At 36.4% G+C, this 26,104-nt stretch overlaps 1 protein-coding gene and 1 non-coding gene across 5 annotated transcripts in view; one reads left to right on the forward strand and one right to left on the reverse strand.

Moving 5' to 3' along the window:
* The window catches only part of SOX5 (SRY-box transcription factor 5), a 1,007,739-nt gene that overhangs the window by 27,342 nt on the left and 954,293 nt on the right, over nt 1-26,104 (forward strand). The gene's annotated exons all lie outside the window — the stretch shown is intronic.
* On the reverse strand, nt 10,258-10,364 carry LOC118025838. The gene has a single exon (XR_004683400.1). It is a non-coding gene; the product is annotated as a U6 spliceosomal RNA (small nuclear RNA).

Below are 26,104 nucleotides of genomic sequence, written 5' to 3' on the forward strand. Positions count from 1 at the left end.
AGGGTTAACCGTAACCTATAATAATAATTTGGTGACACAAAATGCTTCTTTTTATGCATTACCTATTTCCAGAGGCCTAATTTAGGTTTGTATCAAAATGGATATCACAAACAGTACAGCTTCCCGCTGAGAAGCAAAGTGCTACTGAGAGACTTTCTGTGATTCTTTTGGTGGCATCTGGGAGGGGTGAAGAAATCCTGGGGGAGTGAAGCAATTGTCAGTCGCTTATAGAGTAGCTGGGACAAGCCCTGGTGGAGAATGGTTTTCAAAAGCAGAATAGCTTTATGGAATTGTTATATCAGGAACAGAACTTTGTTCTATTGCACTTGCTACGAGGCAAATTTTAGAACAAGGAAAACAGCAGAAGTGGTTACAACAGATGCCTTATTTTTCTGTATGATTTTCATACTTCATGCTCTAGCAACAGTGACAGTGTTTACCCAGGTGTAAATACAAACATAATAATATAGTACTGGGGAAGTTTTAAACCTTAAGAGTCTGCTGAGAGTCTTAATTCCTCATTACAGTATCCATGGTCATGCCAACGTCAGTCCAATCGGAAAAGCAAGCCAAGTTAATCTGTCGGTGTGTCCCATCTTTAACCATTTTTAAATCACCCAGTGTCTACCCCAAACATGCTAGGCTCCTTTATTGTCCTAGTTCTTTTCACAAAAGAAAGCAAATACAAATTTATCATTTTTTTTTTTTTTTACTTAACTATACCCAGGAGTATTTGTTCTTTAAATAGAAACGTATGAAGGATTGTTTTTCATGAACGTTTACTAGACTTAGAATTTCTGGCTCTTCTAGTAGTTAGGGATGGGAAAATATAGCAATATGATTTTGCAGAAGGGGTCTTCCAGCGAGCCCTGGCTTCACACCATCTAGGCTAAATTGCCGTTAGAACTACGCCTGGGAACTGATTTGAGCCCAAATATGGATGGTAAATGACCTGCGGTTTTACAATTCAGTGATGGAGATGTTTCTACATTTCCACACTTTAGGTTCTGTGGCAGCTTCCAGCTGCAGCAGCCTTTTGCCTTGACTGTGCCGCATTCTTGTACCTAGTGAAGGGATGGGAAAACGTCAAGGAGCCAGGCAAATTGTCAAGAACTCCATCCCCAGAACTTTAACTCCCGCTCCCACTTCAGCCTTTTGCTCTTGCATGTTTTCTGAGAATGAGGGTTTTTCTTGGCCTGCTGCTTCCCCAAGTGGCCGGCCCTTGCCTCTTCACTGTTCTCCGGGGATGTGTTCCCAGAGTGCCCATTTCCCACCCGCCCCTGGGAGCACCACGAAGGAGCAGCTGTCCTTGCTTTCCCACTCCTACTCCAAGGAGAGGCTTGGGTGTACAAGCTTCTGTCACATACTTAATTTGTGCATCTCAGGCACAGCTTGCTCAGCTCTGCATTTTTGGCTCAGTGAACACACTGAACTTGTCTGTATAGGTGTTTGTCTTGGGGTACACCCATCTAGGGGTAATAGACATGGTTTCCCTTTTCAAGGACTCAGTTGTTAAGAGTATTTAATGGCTATTGCGGGGTGGGGGAACACTGATTTTTTTTTTTTTATGTGCTGCATGTGACATGTTCATGGTATTCTTTTTGATTCTTTATAAAGCTGTGTAAAAACTGGAATTTTAAGGAGTTTCTACCATAAAGACTGCTTTCAGACACATTATATCTATTTCCTTATTTAATTGGCTATAATTCATTTTGTAAGCATTTCTCATTCAAAGCAGGAAGACTTTCTACCACCATGGTCTAAGAGTTTGGTCACTTTTCTTAGGGATTGCTTAGATCTTCCTTGTAATAGCACCTCCCTGAAGAAAACCAGAGAAAAGAAATAACATCAAACCTTCAACTGCAGCTTTTGTCCCATTTAAATTGCAATAGATAATTTTGAAAAACTGTAAGTGGGGTGATGATGTAAGATGGACTTTTAGTTCTCCTTTCAAAGTTTCTTCTAATTTTTGTGCTTATTTCAAAAGCTTTACCTAGAATGAGAGTACATTCATGTTGTTTAATGTCCTTTGTTTTCATGGTATTGTTTTTTATAATGATTGGTGGATAGAAATGTGCCAGGGCCATGCTTTGGGATCTGAGTCTCCTTTGGACCCCATAGGATGTCAATGGACTCATTAGGATTTAGTCAAGTTTTATGCATTATTCATAATATACATTCACAGCGTGCGCACTAACGACTGTCTCCTGTGTCTGCTTAGTCAGAACCATTTGCATGCTGTATTATGGAACCATAATACAGAACGCATTTAGCCACATTTTCTGTATTATCCTTAATACATATTGTCATCATATTCTGTTATGGGGTATGTGGTGAATGTGTTTAAACAATACCATGCACTTGTGCATTATGATTCAATAAAAACAAATGTATAATAAAAGTCTTGATGGAAGTAATTATTGCATATGTGCAATAATAGTTTCTAAAAAAGCCTTCATATTATTTCTAGTTTGCTTTTATTGTTTGATTATCTAGTTATTTGTTTTATGTTGCTTTATGCCTGCTGGACTGATGTCCTGAAATTTTTAATTTTGAAAACAACATACCTTCTTTATCCCTCTCATATCTCACCTCATTAGTTTCCCTAAATGAGTATTTAAAAATATAATACTTAAAAGAGACTCGATGATTAGGAAAAGCATGTTTCCTAACTACCAATTAAAGATCTGTAGGGTATTTGTTATAAAGAGTCTGTGCTCCATGTAACAGCAAGAACTGTGTTACATATGTGAGAAATTAACATCAAATTATCTTCCATATCCAGGATCTAGAGGTTCTGAGTTCTAAAGTCAACAGTGACTTCAATACGTTTAAGGGGTTGTCACTTTATCTCTTTATCTTGGACATCTTGCTTGCAAAATGGAAATGACCACTGTTTAATTGCAATAGAATATCAGATTCATTATGTCTTTTTTTTTAAATGTTGATTTGGAATAGACAGAGGGAAAAAAAACTTAGAAATACATCTCTGTGTCACAGGTGTGAAAGAAAAAAGAATTTATTTAAAACTTTAAAATGGTAACTTATTGAAAAGTTATGCTGTAATGTGAATCTTAAGTGCAGAATATAGTAAAAGGATTCATTGAAATGTTTAAGTCTTTTGTGAGCATTACTGGTGGTTTTCAGTAGTTTGAAGTCATCTGGTTTCTGGTTAGCTACTAGTGAACTCATTTTAGAATGCTCACTTTGAAAACTGTAATTCATTTAGTGTCCTCCAAATCTACTGCTTTTGCAAACAACCACTTTTTATTTCATTATGAAACCATTTAGGAACAGATTGGGAGTTAGAACATATAGAAGACAGTAGTTTTAGTTTGAAGGGCCATTAGTCTTTTTGTTGATAATGACACTTTTAACAGTAATCTGTTTTACTCATAGTCTTATGAAATTTACCTGTTTTGCTGGACATTATTGGTGAATTTATTCAGATAAACAATCTCACTGAAAATTTGAAGTGTACCATGATAATATAGCAAGCCATCCTTCTCTTGTCTCCTTTTCAGCAAGTTTGATACTATGCATCCAGATAAAATGGCTCTTTCAATACTATCCATATTCTTCGGAAATCTAAAGGGTATATAAACTTGGGGCGCATGGGTGGCTCAGTCGTTTAAGTGTCTGCCTTTGGCTCAGGTCATGATCCCCGGCGTCCTGGGATCAAACCCCACGTCAGGCCTACTTGTCCTTCTCCCTCTGCCCCTCCCCTCCACTCGTGCTCTCTTTGTCTCTCAAGTTAAAATAAATAAATAAATAAACAAACAAACAAACAAATAAATAAATAAATAAAATCTCAAAAAAATAAAGGATATATAAACTTGATGCAAAATCTGACTAAATATCTTTTTTGCCTATCTCAATATATTATTCTTTATTTCTCCATTGACTTTTACATAGTTGTTTGGGTCATGTGTGCATGTTGAGAAGTCAATAGATTAGAATCTCCTGGTTCTAGATATAATTCCAAATATGGTGGATTGAATTACAAGTAGCCAAATCTCAAAATAGGACAGTGGAGGATATGCTACTCACCCAAATTTAGATATTTTGGTTGTCTGGAATAATATGAATTTGTCAGATGAAGAGAGATAAATTGAGTATTAGAGAGAGAGATAAAAGGGTGCACCTCCTTAAATGGATGTTTTTCTGTAATACAGGGAGGGAAAAGACCTCAGTGACTTCTGTCTTGACAGGCTATATTCTTTCTACTTTCATTTGATATTTCCTCCCAGTAGGCTTACTTAACAAAGTTGATCACTTTGTCCAACTTTTATTGTCAGTTTAAATAGTTCCCTTGCCCAAAAAGTCTTCAGGTTAATTCTGGCTATTTTTTTTTTCCACATTTTTAGAGAAACTGTTGATCCTCAGTGTATATGTCTGGATGAAGTAGAATGACTAAAAATGTTTTGTTTGTATTTTTACTTATTAAGATACATTTATAAATCAGATGACTAGAAACTACTTCAGTTTTTTAAAACCATAAATTTTTATATAAAAGAGTGTTGACTCTAATTCAGCACGGTCACTTTCAAAGCTATATACATCTTTCAGTGATAGTGAAGCTGCTCAGAATATTCTGGGAGCACCTCCATTGGAACTGACGTAGAGGCTGCAATATACTCTCTTGATGACCTCAGTGGGCAAATTTTTTAACTTGGAAGAGAGGTGTTGTATTTCAAAATAGTCAAAAGATGTATCTGAGCCAAGTCTGGTTAATAAAACAGGCAGGTAGTCAAAAGGGGAGTGGGTGTGGAGGGCAGTACAAATTGTGGTGCTCAGGTAACAGATCTGTTTTCTTGGGTCCGTTGTTAATTGGAGGATGAGAAAAGTGTTAAGCTCCAAAAGTGTTTTAAGCAATGGTAGTAACAGGAAGATGAGTACCTAGTTTCTTAAGTTCAGTTACTTGAAGGACCATACTTACTTTCCTGTCAAGGTTTAAAATAGTTTTAAAATATGTTACATTAATTTATAAGTTATACTTTGCATAATCACAATGTATTTCAAGGCTTTTTGTGTTCATCTATTATAACAGACGTACAAAAATGTGTCCATTTTTATAGCTTGGTGTGTGCCTGCTCTTTCCAAATTATGAAAAAGGCAGTCTTTCAAAACCATTAATTCCGAGCTAAGATAAGGTGTTCAAATGGAAAAATAATATGTCTTTTTGACTTTTTCAGATTATAATTTCAATATTTCCAGGGCCTAATATTTTAAATGTAGATTTAATTTTTTTTCTGCTTAATATTGGTCAGAGGTTGCCTCAATTTTCATAACAATAAAATTTATTTCAGGGAGTTTCTGCATCTGAACTTATTTGTTGGCTCTTTAAGACCAGTCTGGCCACTTGTGGACTGGTGCAGTTGCTTGCAAATAGATCATTCTGTAGATTAACAGTAAGAAACAGCCAGTTATATATACAAAGAGAATTTCATGACTAACATACATAGTAACAAATTTTTAAAAGACTATCATTTTGGAGACTTACTTAATAATAAAGTGATTATTCACCAGCTCATATCATTTTCATGTTAGAGGGATTTCAGGTATGCCTATGTCCAAATCCCTCACTTTCATACCCCCAAAGTTCCTCGGAATGCTCCATCGTAAGGAATAATGTTAGAAGGGTTGATATAAGCAAAAGTAGGTTCAACAAAGAATGTTGGATTAAGAGAAAATAGCTGAGTACTATTTTATCTTATTGCAGATAATTTGAAAACTCAAATTATTTAGGGAATTGCCATTTCTTGAGGATTAAGAAATAGAATAAATTTTCCTAGTGAGGTGACTACTGGGGAAAATTCAAATTAATGTATATACTAAAAATAAGGTTTGGATTAGTTTGAATTAGCTATCAGTTTCTTTAAATTTGAATTAAGTTTGATTTGCTTTGTAAATAACCTTTGTTTCTGCCATGAGTTTACCACAGACAACTTTTTTGAGCGTACAATGGGATCTTAGCAGTTTTAATAGATTTTAGCAGTTTTCTTTATCTCAGTATTTCTATGTAAATTTCAATTACAGATTTTTTGGTTTAAATTTTAAGACATTACTCTTTAACCTACTCTGTACAATTGCATATTGCTGTCACAGTCTCTAGTCCAGAGAAGAGAATCCACTTATTTAGCTAAGTTAGGAAGTTTATCCTTCCTCTATTTCTACTTTTCTCCTTTTGTCCTTCCTTCCTCCCTCTTTTCTGTTTTTCTTGTACTTTAAATCCCTAAATCAGCTCTTATTACATATTGGATATTGAGTGGAGAAGGGCAATAAAAATTGCCTTTCTAGGAAAGTTCTACGTATTATTCTTACAAGACTACTCCTAGTTCTTTTTTTTTTTTTTTTAAAGATTTTATTTATTTATTTGAGAGAGAGAGAATGAGAGACAGAGAGCATGAGAGGGAGGAGGGTCAGAGGGAGAAGAAGGCTCCCCGCCGAGCAGGGAGCCCGATGTGGGACTCGATCCGGGGACTCCAGGATCATGACCTGAGCCGAAGGCAGTCGCTTAACCAACTGAGCCACCCAGGCGCCCCCTAGTTCTTAATGGCTTAAATATATGTTGTCCATTAGTCCTATAAGACACCCCACCTGTTTTTTTGTATTGTTGCTTCAAAAATAGCCTGGGAGGGAGAGAATCTAAAGCCATCATCTGGGTTTTTGTCTCAGGCCACTTAATTTCTCTGAATTTCCCTTTCTTCACCTGCAAAATGGGGTTTAACGCATAGGATTTTTGTGAGCATTAAAATGAGTCAGTTGCATGAACACCTTTTGTAAACTGTAACATTCCAGTAGATGTTAGTTGTTCCTTCCTTGATTTGGTGAAATACAGAGCAGCAGTGCAGCTAGACTTACAATTATTTTTATTGATGGGTTTATGATCTTTTTTATATGCTGTATACCTTTTGATAAAGTTCAAACTTTATCGTTTTCAGCTGGAATGGCACTAGTTCTGCAAGTTATAACCCCTGGGGGGAAAAAACCCCACAAGGTCTGCTTTTGGGTTATATTCGTTTTGGTTGTTCTACAGTTTGGAATAAGGTTTCTGACGGTACCTTTGAGTGTTGACAGTACCTCCTGTGACCTTTATACTTGAACTCTCCCAAGATTCTGCTCCTTGTTTTCTTTTTTTTTTTTTCCTCGACTAATGTCAATATAAATTTTAGTTCAGGCCTAGGGGATAATGTGTATATTTTCTTTTTGTTAATAGGTATGTGGTATATAAATTGAGTATTTATAACTCATTATTTTGATAACATGCTACAGAAATCCCAGTAGCCGTGTTTAATATTTGTTTTAGGAAATTTGCCACTGCAGACAAATTTATTTTAGACTGACTTCTCTGAAGAACAGTGAATTAAATGGTGGGGAAAAAACCCAATGTGGTAAAGTAATGTGATATATTATCTGAGTTCATGGGAGCCATTTGTAATCTTTCTTTTCTCAGAGATTTTTTTTTTAATTCTCTCTGTATTTATTGCTTGTTTCTGTTCTCTATATAGTAGCTGGTCTCTAGACGTGGGCTTGTACCGATGAGTTATAATTCCAAGTGAAGTGATAGGGACAAGTATTTCTGGGTGTGGAACCTCCATTCTGACTTTATGCAAGTCACTTGGTCTCTTTTCTGCCCTCATTCTCTTTCTTTCCTAGTTTGTGAAGGAAGCAGTTGCAGCGCATTTTGCAAGATTGCTCAGAGGCCTAAATGAGATAATGTATGTGAGAGCTCAAACATTCTGTCATTGAAAAGTGGCATTCCAATACTAGCTATCAAAATACTGAGTATTTGCCTAGTAAAAAAAGACAAACTATAATGCCCAGCCTTTGAGGAGTGTTTTGCAGAATTTTTTTCAAGATTTTAAATTGGCCTGTCGAAATAGAATTTTAAAACTGGGACATCTTTAATTCTTACTCCAAACCCACTGGAGGAAATTGAGGGTCACCTAAATAAGTAGGAGAATTGGTCATAGAACCCAGATCTCCTGGCTCTCTGGCTGGGCTGTATCCTCCACTCTGAACATGGCTTGGTCCACCATTTGTCCTCCTTTGGTATTAAGATAGCTTTCAAATGAGAGTGATATAATAGCAGTAGCATTCACCCTTCTCTCAGAAATGAGGGACTCTAGAGAGACATTTTCCTTTTGCTTTCTTTTTCCCCTTGTGGTTATTGACAAAGCTTGGGATCATGTTGAAACTTGTTGCAACCACCAGGAAACTCTTTCAACTTTTAATAGTTATCACCCTGATCCTAATTAACAAGTAGCAAGCATGATTATGCTCCAGTAAGTTGGAAAGACTTATCAGACTTTAATATTTAGATGAGGAAAAGACCTCCAGCCATGGAAAAAAAAAATCCCTGTTGATATCTTCCATAAAAGGGGACGTACATTCAAAACCAGCAGAGCCAACTCTGCCACTTTGTGTAAATGCAATCCTGAGACGTGGCTAAGAAGAGAGCATGTTAGTCATGGCTTATATTAACACAGTGTCCTCTTGAATTCGTTGGCTTCCTTCTCATGAAAATGCTGCATAATGAGCCATAAGGAGGTTATCTTCTCTTTATATTTGCCCTGAAATAAAACAAAAATAATATAAATTATTAAACTTGCATTTAGGGAAGTGTGTGATGAGGATAGCTTTTTGTAAATGAATGTTTTGCTAGTGTCATCCATTTGAATCAAATAAGTAATGTGCCCTAAAGGAAAAGTAACTTTTAAAATCATATAAACTTAATTCACCATTTCTAAAATAATTGATACTTACACTTATTACAACTGGTAGTGATTCACTCACTCACTCTCTCAGAAAAATAGCTCTTTTTCTTAAGAAAGAAGTAGGACATTCAGCTCCCCTGAGAAACAAGTTGGTTAAGTGCTCATGTCTATGTTCCTCAAGCTGCTCCAAGGTGAAGAGTTGAACCTAGATGTTGACTATGGTCCGGGTTAATGTACTTATTTGCAGAATGTCAGAAAATTCCCATTATTTTCTTTAGGTTATATTTAGCAACATTTAAAGAGACAAAAATAATCTACAATAGAGAAAATGAAAAGAAAAACAGAAGTAGAGTCCCTATTACTGGTAGTGTTTTTGGTGGAATTTGAAAACAGAATTGTTGTCTCAGTGAAATAACTAGAGGTTAGTTCAAGTCATGTCCCAAAAGAGGTTATAACTAGTTTCAGAGTTCCTGTATATGGTTTCAGCAACAAATATAGCCCATAAGTTGGTCAATGAGGTTCTTACTAGGTGCCATGCACTATTTTTGGCATTGGAGCTAAAGCAGTGAACAAACTAGACAGCCCTTGCCCTCAAGGAGCTTACAATCTAGTGAGCATGACAGAAAATAAACTATTAATAAAGAAATATGATACTTTATAAAGAATAAGAAGAAATAGCAGAGTATGATCAAGAGTAGTTCCCAGGATCTGCTTTGGTTGGGGTAATCAGGGAAGACGATGACATTTGAGTTGAAATCTGAATGATAAGAAGGAAGAATCTGTGTGATGATCCAGGAGAACAGGTTTCATGGGAGAAAGACTAACATTTGCTGGGGCCCAGTGGTGGAGGAGAGCCTGGCTTGCTGTGGCCGGGAGAACCCACTTTCCTTCTTTTTTTCTTACACTCATTACACTTGTCATGCCTCCTCTCCCATCCACAATCTCAGCTCATGGTCTTACATCCCATTTCTCCTAGAAAGTTAAATGAACAAGAAGAGGATTCTCAAAACTTCTGTCACCATAGCTATGTACCCACTGGCGTATACTCTGCCTTCTCCTCTTTCCTGTGTATGCAGTGTCACTGGTCTTAGTAAAGGCTCACTCCTCCCCCTGTGCACAACATCCTACAGTCTATTTCCTCTGGCCGGCTCATACATTACTCCATCCATATCCTTTCTGTCTCCTGCATCATCAGCTTTTTTCTTTATTTGGTCCATCTTCATCACTGTAATCTCTAAACATTGGCGTGCCCTAGGGCTTAATTCTTGGACCTCTTCTCATTTGTATCAAAACAAAAATCTTTGTTCATCCAGTCTAATGGCTCTAAATGTCCTATGTACACTGATGACTTCTAAATATATATTTGGACACCAAGCTCCTCTGAACTTTAAACTCCTATATCCAACTGCCTAGTTGACAAATGTCACTGAATGTTTAATAGGCAATTTTATATAATAGGTACAAAAATGAACTCCTGCTTTCCCCCTGCTTCTCCTACAGTCTTTTCTTTTCTTTCTTTCTTTCTTTTTTTTTTTTTTTAAATATGGAACGCTTCACAAATTTGCGTGTCATCCTTGCGCAGGGGCCATGCTAATCTTCTCTGTATCGTTCCAATTTTAGTATATGTGCTGCTGAAGCGAGCACTCCTACAGTCTTTTCTATCTCAGTTATGGCAACTACATTCTTTCAGTTGTCCAGGAGAAATCCTTGAAATCATCCTTATGCTGTTCTTTCTTTAATATCCTAGTCTCTCAGGAATCTTGCCTTTTCTACCTTTAAAATATATCCAAATTCTGACTGCTTCTTACCACTTTTTTAGCTACCATTTGAGTTCAAGCTATCGTCATCTCTCATCTGGATTATTTCGGTAGCCTCCTAACTGGTGTCCCTGCTAACACCATTGCCCATCTCTAGCCAATTTTTAACAGACAGTCAGAGTGACCATTTAAAACTGTAGACAGATCATGTTTCTCCTCTGTTCAAAGCCTTCATGGTGCCATCTCTCTTATGAATCAATAGCCACGATATTACTGTGGCCTACAAGGCCGTCATATTTGTTATTGTCCTTCCTTTCGGACCTCCTAGCCTAATACCTTCTCTTTTGTTTAGTCTGGTCCATCCACACTTGATGCTTGTTCCTCAAATACTCCTCACACTCTCCCACCCTGCGCTTTGGCACTTGCTGCTCCTGCTGCATAAAATACTCTTCCTCCAGATACCTGCATGCCTTGCTGTCTCTCCTTCTGTAGGTCTTTACTCAAATGTATTTTCTTAGTGAGTCCTTCTCTGGCCACCCTACCTCAAAATTCAACAGCCTTTCCACCCCTCTTCAAGAACTCACTAACCTCCTCTCTTCCCTTTCTCAACTTCCTGGTTTGTTTTTCTTTGCAGCTCTAATTACCATTTTGAATTTACTATCCATTTTCTTAGTTTTCTTGCCTCCCTCAACTAGAAGGTAAGCTCACTGAGGAGAGAAATATTTGCATGTTCTGTTCATTGCTGTATGCCCAGTACTTCCAAGTGCTCAGTAAATAAAAATGTATGAATGAAGGATTGAATGTAAAAACATATGAACCAGAGAAAGATGAAGGTAGCAAAAGTTGTATAGTGATTTAATGAGATGGAATTTCATTTCTAGGGTTCTAGGATGCAATGCCATGTTTAATTTTCTGGCTCAGAATTGTTTCCTGGGCATAAAACCAGTTTAACTTTGAAAGAATAAAGATATTTTTAAAAGGAATAAAGATTTTTAGATCCTCACTTGGAAGTATAATGATCATGCAAATCCTACATACTCATACCTTATTTAAGGAAGTTAGGAAATACATAAATGAGCTATAGAACATTGCTGTATAGGATTGCAGAAGTTTTGTTTCCTAAATATTAATACAAATATCATGTTAAGGAAGTAAAACAATTTAAAGTAATGGTTTTTAAAAAAACTTACAGGTGTAAAAGAGAAGCATATGGTTGAACAGAGATTGCCAATGAAATTGACAGATGATTAACATTCATTAAAACTTTTAATTAACACCTTGGAAAATTCCATAAAATGATACTGTATGTAAATGACTATGTGTGATATCTTTGAGCATTCTCTTACCTGTTTTACAGAAGGGAAAAAATGGATCACAAAACTGCTTATGATACAATTTTCCCTAGCCCTGGGTTTGTTTTGAGTGTTACCTACTTGTGTCAATCATGCCAATTTGAGCTGCCAATATTCTAAATATATTTGGCTGAGATATAAGTGATTCTTTGTATATCCTGGAGGAAAGAAAAGCTATCTTTTAGTTTCTTATTCTTTCCTTTTCCCCAGCATTTTCTGATTAACTATGGGAGAATTTGAGCCTTAACATGGAGCTTTTCCAAGGTGATTTAAAATCAGGTTTGTTTAAAATCTGGTTAATAAAATTTGTGATCAGTAAGTCATATATAAAATAACGCTGAAGTTTGTGAGAAACTGATTTTCTGAGGGATTCAAGACACTGAATTGCACTTTGTTCTCTATTTGAAACTACATTTTCTCTTACTGTTTGTGATGAAATGGGAGTGGTTTTCTTTTTCTTTTTTTTAGATTTTATTTAACATAACATAATAAAAAAATAAAAAAATAAAAAAGTAAAGATTTTATTTATTTATTTGACAGAGAGAGACACAGCAAGAGAGGGAACACAAGCAGGGGGAGTGGGAGAGGGAGAAGCAGGCTTCCCGCTGAGCAGGGAGCCTGATGCTGGGCCTGATCCCAGGACCTTGAGATTATGACCTGAGCCGAAGGCAGACGCTCAACGACTGAGCCACCCGGGAGGCCCTGGGAGTGATTTTCTACTTGAAAATAGTAGTAGTTGGTGTCAATAAGATTTCCAGATGTTTGGGCGCCTGGGTGGCTCAGTTGGTTAAGCGACTGCCTTCGGCTCAGGTCACGATCCTGGAGTCCCTGGATCGAGTCCCGCATCGGGCTCCCTGCTCGGCAGGGAGTCTGCTTTGCCCTCTGACCCTATCCCCTCTCATGTGTTCTCTCTCATTCTCTCTCAAATAAATAAATAAAATCTTTAAAAAAAAAAGATTTCCAGATGTTTGTAGAGGTATAGCTACTATACAATTGTCTTATTAATTTTTAAATTAATTTGAATTCTGATGAAAGGACAGCTTTTTAGTGTTTTGCTGAGAGAATTGTGGCACAAATATAAGCTTACCTGCCTATTGCTAATTTTTAAACCTTTAGGGGAGGGTGACAAAAAACATACAAATATGTTTTCTTTCACAGAAAACATTTGTTAATTGATAATATGTTTGGTCAGGGTTAAACATCCATTGGTGGTCCAGAGTCATCATTAAGGATATGAATTATTGTTCCAGGCTGTCATCTCTTGAGACCCAAGGACTGCCTAGGGTATATGACTCTCTTTTTTTCTGTCTGCTTGTAGTAATTGCATTAAACTTCCTCTGCTTCTCTCTTTTGATACTTTCTCTACCTTCCCACTTCCCCTATCTTATCGTCTCTCTGCCTTTCTCCACCGAGTTTTCCGTGCTTCTGAGCTTAGTGCCTGTTGACTTGGCCATTAGATCCACACTCAGCAAGTGATGGCCCCCCTCATTTTATTTTTTTTTAATTAATTTATTTATTTTAGAGAGAATGAGAGAGAATGTGGGTGGGGTTGGGGGGGAGATGGAGAGGGAGAGAGAATCTCAAGCAGACGCCCTGCTGAGCATGGAGCCCAGTGCAGGATTCTATCCCAGGACACTGAGATCATGACCTGAGCCGAATTAAAAGTAGGACGCTTAACTGACTGAGCCACCCAGGCACCCCTGATGACCCTCCTCTTATGAGCTGCATGGTCATGTAGAGTTATGAATGGTTTTTGGTCTTTTTGGAGATTTCTGTTTTTAAATGCTATTCATTTTATTAATTAGCTGCTCAAGATGTTTCCTCTTTGGTAGAAAGGCAGCAAGACATGAGGGGCTAGAACTGGGTGTCACAGCCATTTCAGATGGCTGAGGTTTGGAAAACACTTGATATATAACTGAGGCATTATTATAATTTAAATTACTAAGTATGATTTTAAAGGATCAGTTATAATATGCCTGCTTTTGAAAGCTAATGTGTATTTTAGGTTCAGTATTTAAATTCCTTAGAATAAGTTTTTATTTTCTTGTTTATTGTTTAGTAAGTATTAAGATTTTAAATCATTCTACAGATTAATTTAAGGAGTTAGCACATTGCAAGTAAATATAAAAGCTTTAAAGATACAAAAGAACAAATTTATATTATTATTTTTATCTTTTCTAGTGTTAGAAGCCTAAATGTTTTGAAGCTGAAACATAAAGAATGGAGGAAGAAACAAAAAAATTGTACTGAAAATACCAATTAAGCATGAATGTTGCCTGATTTATAATTCCTTGTACAGAGATTATAAAGAAGAAATATAGCTCACGAAGGATGAGATGCTCTAAAATTGTAATTCTGACTATATAATTGAGAATAATCCTGCTGAGAAAGAAAAGAAGTTAAATAAAAGTGTAACTATATCTGGAACTCTTTGATAAACTCAGAATTTAAAGGGGTAAGTATCAAAGATAGAAGGGTACAAAGTGAGGGCCTATTAAGAAAAGCATGAACTTGAGGAGAGTTAATGATCATGGGCATTCATTCATTCTACAGACATTTATTGGGAACCTTTTCTATGCCACATTATCTTGTTTGCACTGTGAGTACTAAAATATAATAAGATCTTTGCTCTCAAAAATCTACTGTGATAATACTGGACTATAATATTAATAATTGACACAGCAGAGGAAGAACTCCTCTTGTTTTGTTTCCAAACTGGAAGGTTGAGGTTTCAGCATACTTAAGAGGAAATGAAAGCCTATGCTGGAATAAAGAATAGAATAAGGGGTGCCTGAGTAGCTCAGTCAGTTAATGTCTGATTCTTGGTTTCGGCTCAGGTCATGATCTCAGGGTTGTGAGATTGAACCCCACATCTGGCTCTGCACTCAATGGGGGGTCTGCTTGATGATTCTCTCCCTCTGCTGCCCCCCTCAAATAAATAAATAAATCTTAAAAAAAGAGAATAGAATAACAACTTCTTACAATGAATTCAAATCTCCAGTCCAAGATGAATGTATATTTGAACTTACAGAAGAACTTGCTTATATAGTCGTGAAAAAAAAATGTTGGGTAATGGGTAAATGAGAGCATGAGATATTTAGGTAGATTTTTGGTAGGAAGAACAACTGAACTCATAGATAATTGATTAATGGATTAGTGTTATTGGGATATGGACACTGACCTTGCCCTTGTCTTTATTGACAACTTCATTAAAAGTGTGCTCACCAGATCTTTAGGTGACAAATATCTTGAAGTGGTAACTTACATATTTGATCAAATAATCAGGATTCAACGTACAGATAAATGTAAAAGTAGTATGTAAGGCTAAAATGATACTCTTGAGAGTGGTTCCTTGGAAAAAAAGAATATAGATTTAAATGGTTAATAAGCCAGTGGTTTGATGGTGGTATTGAAAGAAGTCATTGGCTAATTGTTGCAAGGCCCTACTGATAAACTTGAGGAGAATCAGAGGCCCACGTAGGGACATCGCAACTGTCTTCAAATATTTGAAGATCTGGCATATGGGAGAGATAGTAGATTGCCTTTATGTTGCTCTCAAAGAAATACCAACAATTAAATGAAAATCATATTAGCACCATGAAATGGAAAGCCTTCAAAAAACTAGAGTTGCCCAACAATGGAGAGGACTGCCTTATAAAGTAGTGAAAAAGTCTTATCATAGAGAAAGAGGTGGACCATTTATGTTAGGATAAGAATTGTGTTAGAAAATCTCTAAGGTTTCCTATCTTTAAAATTGTATAGTTCTGTAGTTTCACAAACTTATCATGACAATTTGAGAAGATAAGAGGAATTTATTTTTCCTCCAGGGGAAATATGCATGTGAGTGGGGCATTTTTTTTTTAAATGGATGAAACTCAGTGGCAATCCTGAAAACTATAATTAAAGTCAGAATAGGGAGTAGCTATAGCATTTTCCCTCAAACATTTCTGTGCTGTTCCCAGATAAATACAAAAGTATGTAAAGAAACATAATGGTCTGAATTTGACCCCTAGTTTGTCAGAGAGGAAAGGCATAGGCATATATTGGAGATCCCTTTAATTATTCCCAAGTATTCTGCTTCTCCTTTGATTAGAAGAAATGCATGCCAGGTTACAAACAAGAGATTTCATTTGGGAAAGCAACAACCCTTGCCTTTGTATTGAGTTAAATATGGAGATTTCATCTGTAAGAAGAAACCATATTGGATTCCTAAGTACTTAAGAAAATACCTAAACACCACTTTGAATGTTCCTCAAACCTCATTAGGCCTACTTGATTGGTTTTTTTTTTTTTTTCTATCAAGTTAACACAAAAGACTCTGGGTGGATTATAGAGTCCTTGTTTGAACAGATTCTACTTGAATTTACACATAACTCTATATACCTGTGATCCTGGATGTGGAAAAGACCTGAAAAATAACTTGATATGAAGTTCCTTATGTTATAGATGCAGAAATTGAGTTCTAGAGTGAGTGCTCAAGGCAATTTTATTTGGTTAGAAACAAAGTTAAGATTAGAACCCAACACTTATGACTTCCAGTGAATTCACATCTCTTTCTGTTGTACCATTCTCTTTACCTCTTCTTTTAAACTATGCTGCAGATATTCAGTGTGTCAAGATACAGAAGGAAAAAAAAAGGAGCATATATCCACATTGTCTTCATTAAGTTAAAGGTGTTATATTTAAGTCTTAAGTATTTTTCAGTTTTATTAAACTTTGATCTCTGGAAATAAAGTAAGAGTTGTTAAACTTCTGGTGAAAACGGGAGGGATGGAAGTAGGATTTTGTGGTTAATTTCAAAAAGGATTTAGAGCTTATGACAGTCTTAGCAACTTTCCTAAATTATGTAGATTACTACTCCAGTAGTAGAGAGATCAAGTATCAGTATTTTAGGACAGCTTTTAAACTGGGAAAATCTAAGACATCTGAACAGAGTATCACTTTACTAGAGTTGATTCAAGTTTCTGAACTTCTGGCGGAGAGGAAGGTCAGCGTGCTTGAATACTTTGCTACAAAGTTTTCAAGAGTTAAAAATCTTTTTTGTTATGATTCTTTGTTTTTTTCTCCTTTGTGATTGGAATATAGATTTAAGTAGTGGTACTTCGTTGTTTCAAGCAATAACCAACTCAATACTGGATTTAATCATGATAATGGATAGTCATTTAAAATGTATTGCAGTGATAATTTCAATGTGTTTTTTATTGAGCGAATTCATAAATGACTATCTGACTCACTAAAATTTATGATAAAAATCAGAGGTGATCCATAAATGTTTATTGAATTGATTCCATTGAGATTTTGAAAAATGAACTCAAATGTTATATTTAGAAATAAATCAATGCAATTTGAAGTGACTAAATGTTTTTTGACAGCTCCTGATCAGTAATTTCTAGGTTCATGCCATATAAATTGACATAGAGATTTCACATAATCATGGAACCTTTGGTATGTGGAGAAAGAGGTATGAGTAGGTTAAGTGGGAGGTGAATAGATTATCAAAAAACAGTTAATTTAGAAAATTAAAAATTATATGAATTTAAAAATAAATTCAGATATTTGAAAGCAAAAGTCAAAAGAGAAATAATTGTTCTGGTTCATGTGACTTCAGGGAGGAGGACAAAGAGCAAAGGGAGGGGGTGGTGTAGAGATTTTTTTGCAGTAAAGTAGTTATAGTAATTTATTGCATGTCTTCTGTATACCCAGCCTATTCCAATAAAGTATAAGTCACATTCCCTCGTCCTACAGAATTTGCTTTCTTTGGGAGTGGAGACATGGAGACAAGGCAAGACGCTCACATACGAAGCAATTTGTTATAACTGCCTAAGATTTGTGTGATTGTGAAAATAAGTGGAGTGCACTCTAAAGATTATCCTTTCTTGGCTTCTCTTCTTTCATTTCCTTTTCCAGCCAGGAACACTTAGTTGCTGTTCAGCATGAGTACTCATATCCTGGGACTGACTCCTGATCCAGATTCATGTGTGTAAGAAATTCTTGCTGGGGCCAGATCCTCGCCTCAAAAACATGCTAGTACCTCACATGTGTTCTTTCTCCACAGATCTTCTACCTTTTGATTAAGATTCCCTGATTTTAATCCTGTTTGATCATCAGAATCACCTGTAGAATTTTAACGTTCAGGCACTGTCAGAATCTCTGGGGCTATTTAACATTCAGGCACTGTCAGAATCTCTGGGGCTATTACCCAGGCCAGTGTATTTTTAAAAGATGCATACATGTGTTTCTGATAACTTTTAACTATCCAACTTCTGTTGCCAGTGATCTGCATCCCATTTACTTATCTACCTGGTCTTCCTGCCTGGTTTTTCTCTTCCTGCCTATATAATGACCCCTCCAAAGGGTGTTTAATTTGATTTGTCTTAATCAACATTTGGGGACATAACTCTTTTAAGATCATTAAAAATTTGAAAATTGGAACCAGTTGATTGAATTGTAGAGAACCAGATCCAGTTAAAAATCTCTGTCATATGGGGGCACCTGGGTGGCTTAGTCAGTTAAAGCATCTGACTCTTGGTCTCAGCTCAGGTCATCTCTATCATATGCATAGTCTCTGTTCTGGGCAGTGAATATATATTTATCCACTTTATCATCAATGTGTGGAATATCCTATTTTTTTTGTATTTTTATTCTGTGTTCTGTAGTTGCTTCCAAAACACACTGTGCTCACCTGTGTGTTGATTGTTGATAGCAAGATGAACAAATGTCTATTTTGAGCTTGAAAATGCACTTGTTTTCTCTAGCTACCCGATTGCGAGAGTAATTTGAGAAAGGTGATTCCAGTCTATTTGAATAATTTTTCTAATGTAGTAAACATAACTTCTTATTCAGATGACAACTCTCTTCTTATTTATTCTTAAAATGGTTTGTGAAGCCATTAATATAGATTAAGTGAAAAGAAATCAGATCATTTTTTACTAAATTTTGTGGTCGATATTCTCAATGTCTAACAATAAAATATGATTGGGAATGTCAGATTCATTGTCTGGGTTTTATGACTGTAAATGGATTTCTGGTTCCAACATTAAAGTACAATCTGTTTGACATGATTTACATATTTAGTGTAGATAAGACAAAGTTAACGGATTTGCTTCAGTAACATGAGCTAATTTTCTAGTTATTTGCTGGGCCAAGAGCATGACAGCCATATAGAAGTGCGGATCAAATAAAAGCGAGGGCCTCTTTATAGCTTGCTGACAAGAGGCCAGCACATTCCACAAGTGCTGGGTCTGGTTCATCTATCTAACTTCCCAGAGGTTAGGAGGTCCAGTATTATGTGCTCCCATGATTCTTACTGGGCTAATGGCATTTTGGTCATCACTATTAATTAGTTTTTATCCCCAAAGAGAATTTTAGGAACTTATCTATTAGTATTTCTTATGTTTGTGAAATATTGGCATAAATAAATTCTGGCCCTGACATATCTCATCTGTCATCTTTTATTTGTTGCCATAAATGTCATGGTCATTTTTATGTTCATATAAGGCCCATCACTTTCACCCTGAAGCAGTTTAGAGACCACTTATAGAAAAAAAAAAGGTGGGAGAGGAAATGAGGATGAAGCAAAGCACAGAGAGTGAGTAGAGCAGAAGTCCAGCATAAAATGTAATGGATCTCAAAGTGGTTACTTGGCTTTTACTATCTTCGGAACACTTTAAACCAAAGGATTTGCTTTTGTAGAATTTTAGAATTGAATGTAACCTTAGAGATAATATAGTTCATAGGCTTCATTTTAAAAATAAGGAAAGAATAGAAAGGTTAAATGACATGGTCATGGTCACACAGATAGTGGTATTGTCTACTGACTGGCCATCATGCTGCTACTTATCTTTATTTTTAGGATGAGAAAGTAGGTCATTCGCCTCAGAGATTCAGGAAGGCTAAGATCATCGGTACCTCGATTTGGCCCAGTGAATGGACAATTTGTTTTTGTGGCTGTGTGGTCTCTGTCCTCCTTCTCAACTGCGCCTTATTATTTACTTCCTTCAGGGGACCTCTTTATGCTTTCATGCTTTAGCATTGAGCCTCCAGAGTTCTGCCCTGAGCTCACTGATCTGTGCACTCTTCATGCTCTCCTTAGGCAATCTTATATATGATTTATTTAGTACTTCTTAAGAGCACCACACCGTGCTAGATACTGGACTAGATACTGGGTAGTGACAGAACAACACCTGGATCATGGAGTAGAATGTTCTTGTCCATTCTTAGGGTTTTAGCTGCTGTCTATATTCTGAAGATTCTTGAATGAATAGCTCTGGTTGTGATTGATGCCCTGAGCTGTACATGTGTAACTAGCTCAGATGTCCCACACAAACCTCAAATTTGACATACTTAACTTGAACTTCATCATTTCCTCCCTCCCCCTTTTTTCTGAATATACTTTTCCTCCTGAATTCCATATGTCAACATCGAAGTCACTTAGCTACTCCTTCAGAAAGTTGAAAGTCACCTTTTGATTCTTGTTCTTTCCCTTCCAATGGATAATTCCTGGCCCCTCTATCTTACTCCCACTCTCTTTTGGATTTTTTTTTTTAAAGATTTTATTTATTTGAGAGAGAGAATGAGAAAGAGATAGAGAGCATGAGAGGGGGAGGGTCAGAGGGAGAAGCAGACTCCCTGCCGAGCAGGGAGCCCGATGCGGGACTCGATCCTGAGACTCCAGGATCATGACCTGAGCCGAAGGCAGTCGCTTAACCAACTGAGCCACCCAGGCGCCCACTCCCACTCTCTTTTAATCCTTTGTTATCCCTTGTCTTTTTTTGCAGCAGGCTCCTGACTGGACTTCATTTCTTCAAGCTTGCTTTCCTGAAATCCACTCTACACTGGGCTATTGGAGTGATGGTTTAGACTAGAGTGTAATCTAACCACATCAATCTCTGCTTAAAACCATTGCTTGGTTGCCCATATTCTACAGGGTAAAGCCCAAGCTCCATAGCATGGCACTCAAGGTTATCTGTTACCTGACTCTACCTTGTGCTGCTGTTTCTTGAGTCATGTTGTTTCTTGAGTCAGAACTTGCTTATGCCATTTTCTCTGCTTGGTCAACAATACTCCAACTCATGCCTCCCTGCATTTGTCATTTGGTTAAACTTAAAAAATATATTATAAAAAATTTCAAATAATCACAAAAGGAAAAGTAAAAGTACAAAGAATTCCTGTATTCAACATTGGTTGTTTAATTTATTCCTCCCCACCCCTTTTTTTTAATTTGCAGAAGTATTTAAATGCAAATCCAAGATACCATACAATTTTACCCCTACTTCAATAAGCATCTTCAAAAGTATGAACATATCCTATATAACAACAGTGTCATTATCAAACTAACAAAACTGGTAGTAATTCCCTTGGAATCATCTAATTCCCTGTGCATAATAAAAATTTCCAAGTTGTTGCAAAAAATATTTTTACAATTAGATTGTTTGAATCATGATCCAAATAAATACCACATATTAAATTTGGTTAAGTCTCTAATTCTTTTTTAATCGAAAACAGTTCCCACTCCTCTCTCTTATTAATGCTATTTTCTTGCAGAATCCAGGTCAGTTGTCAAATAGAATGTTCCAGAGTCTATATTTATTTATTTTTCTTCTGTGGTGTTACTTAACTGGTTTCTATATCCACTGTAGAACTATATCCAACTGTTTCTATACTCAAGATAGGAAATATTTACTATACATGGAAATTAGTTGCAGTGGCTTGATTAGATTCAATTTCCATTATCTATCTGCCTATCTCTCTATCATCTCTCTATCTTTCTGTCTTTTAGTGTGTTAAGATGGATCAGTGAGTTCAAGTGGTGACAGCCTCATCCCTCCCTTATAAAATTCACCATCAATCATTGTGCAACTAATGGTTTAATCCACTGATGATTACTGCCTGAATCAATTATTTCATTAAGGGTTGAAAAATATTAATTGTATAATTCTGTAATTTCTTTCACATGTACTGGCTGGGACTCTTCTCTAAAGAGGAATTTTACTTCATCACCAAGAGCATTTGGTTGCTCTGAAATACAGATTGTGTAGGAGAGGATGGAAAAAAATACTAGTTTTTTCACTTTGATTATCTGGCTAAATTTTAATCATCCTTCAAGGCTCAGCTTACGGGATTGCGTCTGTGGGAAGTCATTGTTAATCATTCAGAGCTAAAGTAAATGTTACTTTTCCTTTCCGTGAAATTCCATGGTTACCTCTGCCCTTAGCTTTCTCATGTTGTATTGAAAGTATCATACTTTTTAACTGGAAATTCATTTCACTGTAGATGATTTGCCTAAAGCAATGCTACTAAACCCAGTTTGGTAGAATAAAAACTACCCAAATACTTTTTTCAAAATCATTATTGCCTCTCATTTTTCTCTGAGGCAGTTTTTAAAATTGAAGTATAGTTGACATACAAGTTACATTAGTTTCAGGTGTACAACATAGCAATTTGACAAGTCTATACATTATGCTCACCACAAAGTGTAGTTACCACCTGTCACCATACAACACTATTATGGTATTATTGTCTACATTCCCTATGTTATATACCTTTTATCTCCATGATGTATTTATTTCATAACTTGAAGCCTGTATCCCCCATTCGCCTTCACCCTCTTGCTCATACCTCCACCCTACTCCCCTCTGGCACACCAGTTTGTCCTCTGTATTTATGGGTCTGTTTCTGCTTTTTTTTTTGGTCATTTTTTTGTTCACTTGTTTTGTTTTTTAGATTCCACATATGAGTGAGTCATATGGTATTTGTCTTTCTCTGTTTAACTTATTTCACTTAGGGTAATACCCTCTAGGTCCATCCATGTTGTCACAAATGGCAAGATACTCTGTTTTATGGCTGAGTAATATTCTATACACACACACACACATAGACACACACACACATCTTCCTTCATCTATCAATGGACACTTAGGTTGCTTTCATATCTTGGCTATTGTAAATAATGCTTCAATAAACATAGGAGTGCATATATCTTTCTGAATTAGTGGGTTTTTTTTCGTTTGTTTGTTTGTTTGGGGTAAATACCCAGTAGTAAAATTACTGGATTATATAGTATTTCTATTTCTAATTTTTTGAGGAACTTCCATACTGTTTTCCACAGTGGTTGCACCAATTTACATTCTCACCAACAGTGCGTGAAGGTTCCCTTTTCTCCACATCCTTGCCAACACTTGTTATTTATTGTCTTTTTGATACTAGCCATTCTGACAGGTGTGAGGTGGTATCTCATTGTGGTTTTGATTTGCATTTCCCTGATGATGAGGGATGCTGAGTATCTTCTTCATGTGTCTGTTGGCTATCTGTATGTGTTCTTTGGAAAAATGTCTATTCAGGTCCTCTGCCCATTTTTAAATTGGATTATTATTATTCTTATTATAATCCAAGTTGTATCAGTTCTTTATATATTTTGGATATTTACCTCTTACCAGATGCATCATTGCAAATATCTTTTCTCATCAGCAGGTTGCATTTTTATTTTGTTGATGGTTTCCTTTGCTGTGCAAAAGCTTTTCATTTTGGTATAGTCCCAATAGTTTATATTTTTGCCTTTGTTTCCTTTGCCCGAGGAGACTTATTTAGAAAAATGTTGCTAAGGCTGATGTCAAAGGGATTCTGCCTATGTTCTCTTCTAGGAGTTCATGGTTTGAGGTCTGGCATAGGTCCTTAATACATTTTGAGTTTTGTTTTTTTTTTTTTTGTATAACTTAAGTGGTTCAGTTTCATTCTTTTGCATGTGTTGTACAGTTTTCTCACACCATTTAGTGAAGAGACCATCTTTTCCCCATTGTATAGTCTTGCCTCCTTTGTGATAGATTAATTGGCCATATAATTGTGGGTTTACTTCTGGGCTCTCTATTCTGTTCCATTTATCTCTGTATCTGTTTTTGTGCCAGCACTGTACCATTTTGATTACTGTAGTTTTGTAGTGTATCTCAAAATTTGGGATTGTGATACCTTCAGCTTTGTTCTTTCTCAAGATTGCTTTGGCTATTTGAGGTCTTTTGTGGCTCCATACAAATATTAGTATTATTTGTTCTAGTTCTGTGAAAACTGCTATTGATATTTTGATAGGGAGTACATTGTATCTGTAGATTGTTTCTCTGAGGCAGTTTTGTAAACTTGTATACATCTTGGAGCATTTTTGTTCATTTTTGTATTTAAAAAATTTTCATTTTGAATTGGTTGTCAGCTAGCTGTACTTGCTTCTTAGATCTGAAATAGTTAAAAGTTGAAAACATGGGGCGCCTGGGTGGCTCAGTCGGTTAAGCATCTGCCTTCGGCTCAGGTCATGATCCCAGGGTCCTGAGATCGAGCCCCACATTGGGCTCCCTGCTTGGCCGGGAGCCTGCTTCTCCCTCTACCCCTGCCTGCTGCTCTGCCTGCTTGTGCGCTCTCTCTCTCTGTGTCAAATAAATAAAATCTTTAAAAAAAAGTTGAAAACAATAGAAATGTTCTAAAATGAGGAACACTACTTAAATTAGGGTATCCCAAGCAGTGAACTAGTATAAAGTTATTAAAAATAATATTGTGAAAAATGTAACTATCAGCATGTAAAGATTTTTATCTTCTACTATGAAGTGGCAGAAAGAGATTACAAAAAATATACTGTGGTCCCATTAATGTTTTTGGTCACATTTGGAAGTGTTGCTACATTATTATTATCATTGTTATTATTGTTCGGCTAAGAGGAAAAGTTTTAAGGTCTCTTAATAAGGCAAACACAGTCTGGAGTCAAATTACTCTTTAAAATTTCCTCAAATTACTCTTAAAATTTCCATAAATTCTCATAAAAATGCAGGATGTTTACACTAGGAGGGACACTCAGGAAGCTGCACTGTTTGGAGGAGTGCTAGACTCACATCGTCTACATATAGCTTGGGTGTACAAGTCCTCTGGGTGGACAGCAGGCAGGAGAGGTGGATGCATGCCTGATGCTGCCCCTCTGCTTGCACACAAAGGATCTGGATGGACACACATCAGGGTGATAGCAGTGTATCCCTGAATGGGCTGGACTTTGGGCCCCAAATAAAAGGCAGAATAAGTTTTCTATATGAATAAATTATAAATGCTTGTGGTCTAAAAGGTATCATTCAGGTTAGATTTGGGGGCATTGTCCTCATGAAATCACTGTTAATAAAATTTGCATCTATAATGAATTATGACTCACATTAAAGAGAAAAATGATATACAAATGAACTTTGTAAATGCTGTCATTCTGAGGTGTGTGCTTCTGTATTCTGTTTACGCCTTGAATAGGAGTTCTTAAACTAGAGTGCATAGATGACATTCAGGGGTATTTGGATTCTATGAAATTATGTGTAAAATTTTAGGTGTATGTGCATTTTGGGGGGAAATTAATCATAGCCTTTATCAGATTCTCAAATGTGTCCATTCTTCAAAATAAGGCCATTAGTTTTTGTGCCCAGAACTGGAATAAAACAGATTTTTACATGTATGGAATTTTGGAAGTATCTGCCTGACCCAAAATTTGGCTAGTAGGTCAGCCTATGAATGTATCATAAGATATATTCTGCTATCTCATAACGTCCACTTATGATGTGAATCAGAAGTATTTATGTAAGAGTACTATCCCAACTAACCCCAATTTTACATCCTTTCATTTGCACATATACACATTTAGAAAACATATTTTATGTTTTTGCTACTTGAAGCAATAAAATTAACACCCCAACTTTTTGTTGTTGTTTTTTTTTTACTAGTTCTGAGCTTTCCAATGAATAATAACTAGCTCTTTATTTTCTTATATATTACTTATATATAAGATTTCTTATAAATTAAACAGAGGGGGTAAGAAAAATATCACACCAATTCAGGGATCTAGGAGATAGAAATCAGGAGACCCATTCTCTGGAAATGGACCGAGGAGGCAGGGACAGGCGACAGGCCTAACCAGAAGTGTTAGGAAGTCAAAGCTCAGAGCCGAGAGGTCTCGGAATTACATTAGGGGTTTTTATAACAGAGAAGGAAGTGGGAGGGGCTTATAGTGCTTTCAACTCAGGGTGAATTATGTGAGTCATGTGTTGGTACCATTCATTTACTCCATAAGATAACATTTAAATTCCCCAAACTACAGAAGAGACGGTAGAAGCTTAAGAATATCAGCTGTGGGGGTTGGAGGAATGGACAAAATAGGTGAAGTGGAGGTCCAGGCTTGCAATTATGGAATGAGTAAGTCCCAGGAATAAAAGGCACACATAGGGAGTAGAGTGGATGGCATTGTGCCAGAGTTGTATGGTGACTGATGGTA

The sequence above is a fragment of the Mirounga leonina genome, unplaced genomic scaffold, assembly GCF_011800145.1.
Source record: "Mirounga leonina isolate KUSES-001 unplaced genomic scaffold, KU_Mleo_1.0 Mir_201, whole genome shotgun sequence".
In the NCBI taxonomy this organism is placed as follows: Eukaryota; Metazoa; Chordata; class Mammalia; order Carnivora; family Phocidae; genus Mirounga; species Mirounga leonina.